Genomic DNA, 9,062 nt, shown 5'->3' on the forward strand with positions numbered 1-9,062 from the left:
AAGCAATGGGGCCAGAGTTAACATCGCCGTTAATGGATTTTGACGGGGTGTTAAAGATACGAATATCTTTATGAGTTTTGTGAATAAAAGTGATGTTCTAGTATAGTTTGAATTTAAAGTATGATTTTGAAAGATGTAGAAATCTAAGGGTGATGTCTCCTGTAAAATCTTGACTTGGATTCTGATTTGTAAAATCAGAATATGTAATTGAATTTGTATGAAAATGATTGTGTATCGCTGTGAAGGTAATGAGTATAGTTAACGATTTATGAATCAAAATTAAAGAATGTACGGTGTAACATATTAATTGTAAACTTAAATATTTCTCGGGTATTACCTACCCGTTAAAATATTTTCACCATCAACAGTTTGTACAACAGAATATTTAATTACAATCTTTATGATAATATACGTACATATATATTTTCATTCAGATGTAATCATGGATTTAATGAGTTAATATAATGTTAAACTCATTCGATTTATAGTTGAAACGAGAATAAATAATCTCCAAAACTTTAGAGATTACATAATCGTCGAGGAATATTTCTTTATTGAAGTTATGAATCAATACTTCATCGTTCATTGTTATTGATATTCCTCGGTGTATGATGTTGGTGCTCGGGGAATCTTGTGAACTTCGCAAGGCACGAATGATGTTTTCTAAAAAGTTTCGAGTACATAAAAAATGAAAGTATACAATCAAACATGTATTAGAATAATACACTTGGTTTATTATGAAATAGAATTTATTGAATTGAAACAGAGATTATAGTTAACGATTGTTAAGTCATTAACGAAGGATGTATATCATAGCATATTAGTGATATGAATTAACCAAGTAGTACCTACCAGTTAAGATTCACGCATAATAGCTTAGTATGAAAAGATTTTTTTATTAAGATATCAAGATACACATAAATATATATATACATATATCTTTTAATCGTGAACCAAAAGTAATGAATTAAATTTCATAATTCATCATTCTCTGTACTCTTCGGTGTCTGTGGTGCTTACGGAGCTTGTGGTGATTGGAATGATGCTGGTGCTAGTGGTGTTGCTGATGCTGTTGGTATTGATGGTGGTACCTGCATAGTAGGTGCGAGCCTAGCTTCCAAATCGAACACCGTCACCTCCAGGGTTTCTACTTTACGCTCGAGTCTATGAATTAGTTCTACCCATTCTTCCGTAAGGTTTGTCAATTCTTGATATTTAGTTCGAAGTCTTCTAACTTCTTCTAATAATCCTATCTTATTAGAATTCGGGAGTAGAGGACGAATACTGTCTTTAACTACATCGAGTCGACCTTCGAGGCGGAAAATCCTTGCGAAAAGAGTGAAAACGGTGTTGCGTATAGGTTTGCCAGTAAGCGAATCGAGTACTCCGACGTTAGGTGGTAAGTTCGGCTCGTGATATGGAGTACCTTCTTCATTTCTCCATAGGGTGACTATTTCGCGAACCCATCCCCATTTTCTAAAGAAATCACGGTAGTTGATCGGTTGGTGCGCTCCCGTCACGCTGTCTTCGGAGCTAGAGGAACTTGGTCTATTCGTAGATGCTATCTTACTTGATCACAGAAAAGATTTTTGGGTATGAAAAGATTGGTAATAGGAAATGATAGTTGGATGTATTCTCATTGCATAATATGCATAGATATATATAATACCAGGATTCCTTAAATTACGGAGGAAATTGCGGACATCGCCAAATAAGATCCACTATAATAGATATGATAGGATATGATTCGTCTATACACCGTGTATGCAATAATTGCAGTATGACGTGTCGAGATAAAAAAAAATGATAAGTATGTAATCAGATAAACTTTTGATTAAAGACTTTCAATTCGTAATGGCCTATTCAGGTCTAGGGGCTTGAGCTATAGGATCTTTTAAATTGGTAATCCAAACCCTTCCATCCTATAGTTTCATAGACGCCACCCGTCAAGAAAGTTCAATGATCATAAATAACGAGAAAACAAAAATTTAAAAGTAATGAATATGAATAGTGATGACATTATAATGTCTTTGAATTATCGAGAATCTTTATGAGTCAATAATGACATTTTTCGGCTCGCAAACTAATGCACAAAGGCATAAAGGCACATAGGTACATAATAAAACAGGGAGTTATATGCGTTTGAGTATGAGTACTAACAAACATAGAAATTTCAAAAATCATAGATAACATTTCATGTAATACATACGTAATACACAAAACCATGATAGATAACATAGGAATGTCAAGAATTTCAGAAATCATGAGTGACATCCCTTGGTTCCCTTAACCAAGGTAGGTTTATAAAGATAACTCGCGTAAGTTATAGAATATTTTGAATCACAATGGGAGTTTCCTTCTGGAGTTACAGAATAAGAGATATGTATATGTATAATGCAAGTAATAATATCTTAAAGCTATTGGTCAGGCTGTAGACTAGACTTTAATGCAACCTATTAATCTGGGTTATCCACATTAAGACTGCCTTGTTCCCTACAACCACCGCTCTGATACCAACTGGTACACCCCGTCAAAATTGACATTGACGCAGATGTTAACTCTGGTCCCAGTGCATGGCTTGACTTCTAAGTACATCAAAGTTCTACAGCGGAAGCATAATATATAAGTACCTGAGACAAAACATGCTTAAAAGTGTCAACCAAAAGGTTGGTGAGTTCATAGGTTTATCATAAACAATGATTTTGATAATAATGATAGATCACAAGATTTAGTTTAAAGTTGATTGATATAGAAATATCAATCTAAAAGTGTTGCTGCAGTTTGTAATATCGCTACTAAACAATTCACCCTATGACACCTTGTACTGTCAGTGTCGTGGAATCATTATTATGTAACCAAAGACCAGCGGTCAAATGGTTAGAGACGTTACTCTCAATAGGCCTACTCATAATAATTAAGTTTGCATTTATACGTAGCAATTAACGATATTACGGTAGGGATTTAGCATGAATCAAAGCATGACAACATAGTTAACAATTTAGTACTTGTGTCTATGCGTAAAACAGTTATAAAGCAAGCATGTGTCTCACCCCAAAAGTTATAAAAATAGTTATGAAACAGTAAAAAGTGGGGATATGAAGTTCACCTTAAATAGCTGTTGAAGATAATCCACAAAGAAAAGAAATGACGGAAGTAAGTAACGGAGATCTCAACCTAGAGATATAACGTTTAGTCAGTTATGTTCTAACAGACAAAAAGTATGTTTATTAATATAAGGATTATATTAATAGTGACAATTTATAGTAAGAGTTTCAACTTTTAAAAAAGTTTCCATTTAAAGCAGGTTTATAGTTTTAGAAACTTTGGGTTATAATCCTCCACATTAAGACGTTGTACAACTTTGTCCAAACTTCGTTGCTATTAAGTAAGTCGGGATGACCAGATGTAACCGGGGGTCAAGAACTTTTAGTTGGACTATAAGTCTACAACTTTTCATTTAATCCAAAACCTTATTCCCATTATGGCAACCTAGGCATCATCCACTTTACCGTAAATAGCAGTGAATTCGTATAAGTCATACGTTATCTTTTGATCATAACCTTCACCCATTATGTGCGTATAGAAATACGACATGTTTATGTATTAATAATACGATATTAATAAATTTATTGTTATCGTATTAATAATTCGATTATCCTTAATTATTTAAGTGTATATAAGTTTAGGTTTATTATTATATATATTATTGTATTTTATGAATTAATAAAGTATATGTATGTATAATATATATTATATTTTACAAGGTATATGTATAATATTAAATATTTATTATATATGTTAAATAAATATTTAATTATTATTTAAATGTTTATTTGCAGATTTTTATATTCAGAATTAATGTAATTAATTAGTTTATATTTCATATACATTATATATTCCAAAAATAGATATATACTTCCCTAAATTCGTTTTTAATTTAATTAAATATCAAATAATTAAGTTATAATTTTTATAAGTTTCTTTAAGTTTATAAATCTGTAGAAAAATTTTATAAAAATATTATACCTTATTTTATATTTATTTTGTATTTATCTTTGATTATATTTTCGGTTATTACATAATAAGAGTTAATTATGGAATAAATACTAATTCGACCCAAATAATTATTTTTATAATTTTCGCAGATCTATATAAGTTTTATAAACTCATAAAAATTTATATATATTTTATTTTTGCTTAAAAATATTTATTACGAATTTTACATTTTTTTACGTTTAAATACTACATAATTCGTATTTAATTATAAATAATATTCCATAAATTATCAAAATTATTTTTATACATTATAATACTTATAATACTAATTATAACATATAAACATAATTTATATATATTAATTTCGAATTTATAAAGAATATATAAAAAATAAAAGCAATTCGATAAAAAAATATAGAAAATACCTCAAGTATTTTCCCAAGTTTGTGAGAGAGTTTTTCCAAAGATTTGATACAAGTTTTTATGAAATGGAAGTGGGTATTTATAGGGAAAAAATGGTTGGTGAAAAGAAAAAAATATAAATAAAATAAAGGTGCCAATTTTGACAAAAAATAAAAACATGTTAAAAATGTTTTTAATAAGTTTTTGTTTTTGAAAATATTTGGTCAAAATCCATGGGCTCATTATTTAATTTAAAAAAAATTCTCTTTTTTTATAAGCTAAAAATATATATATATAATGATTAAAATAACTTGTCATTTAATTAATAATTATGTTACATATAGTTTTAAATATAATACGCATTAATGTTAATATTAACTAAAGTTATTTTATATAATTAGTGTAAACTTTAGTTAACAAAAAGTTTCGACTAAAAATAAATATTTGATCAACGTCGAATTTAATTATATATTACGTATGGATAACAACCCTATAGGCAAATTAGTCAATTCAAGTATGGAAATATGAGGGTTGTTATAGTACCTACCCGTTAAAAGAAATTTCGTCCCGAAATTTAGTTATTGCCATCAATCGGCGTTATTCGTACATAGACGAGGATATTTACGTTTTATTTGGTTTTCACATTCCCAGGTATGCTCAGGGCCTTGCGTGAATTCCAACGGATAGAATATTGTTCCGTTTCAAGAATTAAAATCATACAAACCATAATTTCTACAAGTTCTTCTACGAAGTACATTTTATTATTAATGCGGAGATCATTCAAAATAATGATGTTATATAAGTCATTTCAGTAAATTGGATACATAAAATGTGTTATGAATAATATTGAGCTCATTTAAACCTTGAGCGTTTATGCCACCATGCTAGGGTAGACAAAATAGAGAGGAGTTCATGAAAATCATAGTCATGAAATTTGATAGAGATTGTCATTCTTTACAACAAGAATGATGAATATGAGTTGAAAATAGAGTTTTATCGACATTGGGTAATATGGATAAAACGATTCGATTATAGGAATAGTATAAACAAAGCTATCACAAAAGAGTGCAATGAGGAAATTAAATGTTCGCCTTAACTTTTGACGTAGTCACGATTGATTTCTGGAATTTAAGGAATTTAAAGGAAATTTTCGTAATCTATAAGATTTGATTCTCCGGTAATTAAGGAATTTGTGATTTTCTTTGATTAAATTCGTAATCTGCCTCGATTACTATGTCTGATATTTCCACTATAAATTAACCTTTTCCGTTTCATTATTTTCATCACTCCAATACTTTCTTCCTTAATTCATACTTTAAAGCACTCGTCAATATGCTCCATCCAGTTCTGATTCTGGATATACTCCTAACTTTCATATCTGTCATTCTTCTTTTTCATCTGCCGCCAGAAGAATCTATTCATTTATACTATACTATTGGTTCTATAGTGTTTTTAGTTCTCCCGTGTCCTTATCTTGCTATTCGCATAGATATACACGGTTTGTAATTTCTGTGTTGTTATTGGATTTTATATATATTTTTGTTCTTCTATTTCGGAGTTCCATGCTTTTGTTTCTTCTTTCCGACTTCAAGTCAAGCGAATAATGGTCCAGAATTCGTAGATATAAAGTTTTGAATGGACCTACTGTTCTAAGCGGTAATATAACGATTTGATTTGGTAAATTATTAGAATTACTGAGGATAGAACTATCAAGAATATATTTTCTTGATATGTTCAGAGATTAAGTAGAATGTAAAAGTCGTGTAACATGGCAAATGATGATTATAAAGTCTATGAATCATCATCTTCCATTAAAAATTTAGCATGACTTACTGTAATATAATCACGTTGATCAAGTGTCATTATATTATATACTAACTCATGCTTCAATTCTCAACACTACTTCAAAAACATTCAAATTTAAACTCGAAGGTGTACAGAATATAGAAACTAAACAGTTTCCTTTATGATGTAATACAGATAACGCGAGGAGATAAATGATTTCAGATAAGAATAGTTATGAAAATATCTTCAGAAATATCGATGATATTTATAATGAAAGATACGATGATGTCTTAGAATTTCTAATATCGAAGGATGATGAAGAAGATTTATTCGTAAAGGTTTAGAGTTAGGATCAAGGTATTCGTTAATGACTTCAGCAGATACTGTAGAAAAATTTTATAAAAATATTATACCTTATTTTATATTTATTTTGTATTTATCTTTGATTATATTTTCGGTTATTACATAATAAGAGTTAATTATGGAATAAATACTAATTTGACCCAAATAATTATTTTTATAATTTTTGCAGATCTATATAAGTTTTATAAACTCAGAAAAAAATTATATATATTTTATTTTTGCTTAAAAATATTTATTACGAATTTTACATTGTTTTTACGTTTAAATACTACATAATTCGTATTTAATTATAAATAATATTCCATAAATTATCAAAATTATTTTTATACATTATAATACTTATAATACTAATTATAACATATAAACAAAAGCATAGAGTTTCGAAATATAAGAGAGAATATAAAGCCCGATAATAACATATAAATTACAAACCATGTATGTCAATATTTATCGCAACATAAAGACACGAGAGAATTAAAAACACTATAACTCCAAGGACGAAGTAGAAGAAAGCAGATTCCTCTGGTGGGAGTTAAAAAAAAAGAATGAATGTTGCGATAGTGAGGATAAGAACAAGAATCAGAACTGGATTAAGCATTTTCATAATCTTTTGAATTTAGGAATTGAGTATAGAAGTGGTAAAAACTAATGGAACGGAAGTATTTCATTTATAGTGAAAATACCTGACAAAGCAATCAAGGCAGATTCCCGCATTTAATTATAGAGATCTTAATTTCCTTATTCGCCGAAAAATCAAATCTTTTAGATTTCGAAGATTTTCTCTAAATCCCTTGAATTCTGGATTTCAATCGCGACTACGTCAAAAGTTATGGAAAATCTCCATTCTTCATCTCGATCTTTTGTGGTAACTTCATTCATACGCTTCGATTAATCGAATCATTTTATCCATATTATTCAATGATAATAAAACTCTATTTATCAACTCATATTTGTCATGAAAACATTTTTATTGTTAACCATGACCACCTCACTCAAATTTCGGGAAGAAATTTCTTTAACGGGTAGGTACTGTGACGACCCGATAATTTCCGACCAAATTTAAACCTAATCTTGATATGATTTCGATACGATAAGCAAAGTCTATTAAACTGTGTCTCAAAATTTTTGAACTATTTACATGAATTCAGTTGACCTCTGACTATTTCCAACGATTCACGAACAATTATTTGTAAATGAATATGTATATATATAATATATAAATGTAAAAATAAAAATATATAATATTATGATTTAATAAAGAATACTTTAATTAATTTGAATATAATAATTAGGATAATTAAGTTACTGATAATATATATATATATATATATATATATATATATATATATATATATATATATATATATATTATGAATCTATATAAGATTTCTATTAAATAAATACATAAAATGTATAAATATTAACTAGTCAGTAAATGATATCACGTAAAATAATATTACATAAATAATAAATGGTATTATATTAAATTACCAAGTTGAATATAATTGATATATTATTTTCATTACTTTAATTATTATTATTGTTGTTAATATTAACATTTGTAATATTATTACTTCAAATATAATATATATATATATATATATATATATATATATATATATATATATATTTAAGTTGTATTATTAATATCATTATTCTAATATGAAAATAGAATACATGTAACTGGTTATATCTTTTACATCACTTGTATTATTAGATATTATTATTATTATTAAGAATTATAAACTAATATTACTATTAGGAACTAATACCTTTTATTAACATTTTTATTATTACCATTAATTAATATTAAACTTATTAAAAATTATTATTATTGTCATTATTAATAACATCATATTATTATTAATATTACTGATAATATAATTATCATTTTATTATTATTATTATTATCATTAATATTTATCATTATTATTATTAAGAATATTATTATTAATATACTTAATTAATTATCAATATTAATCATATTATTTGAATTATAAAAGAATCAGATGTATATGAGTGGAGTCCTTTTTTGTCACAATCATAGTGTACTGATTTTTGTTTTCCTGTCTACAAAATCGAATAAGATCATAGCAAACCAACAAAATTCTTGTTAGCAATCCTTTTCTTCTCTCATTAATTATATTTATTTTGGTACCTGATGGATATTGCTGTCAACACTCAAATCTTTTAATCCGATCAATACCAGTAGTTAAAAGGAGCCAATTTACATTACCTTTTGAACTACAAATTTCAGAATACCTCTCACAGTTTTCAACTATCAACAATCGTGAACAACCTTGCGAATCAAGAACCCACCACCTTTAATGTTACAGTTTCTATTTCATTTGAATGCAGACGTTTAAAACACGTGATTTTCTTCTTCGTTGTTGTCTCCACAGCCGTCACCCAACACCACTGTTGTAAACGGCGTCCGTTGCGTCCGTTTCGACGCCCGTTGCGGCGTTTTGGTGACTAAACCGTTTCGACCCCGTCTCGTTTTCTTATAAGCCGGT

Source organism: Rutidosis leptorrhynchoides, chromosome 3 (assembly GCF_046630445.1).
Source record: "Rutidosis leptorrhynchoides isolate AG116_Rl617_1_P2 chromosome 3, CSIRO_AGI_Rlap_v1, whole genome shotgun sequence".
Classification (NCBI taxonomy): domain Eukaryota; kingdom Viridiplantae; phylum Streptophyta; class Magnoliopsida; order Asterales; family Asteraceae; genus Rutidosis; species Rutidosis leptorrhynchoides.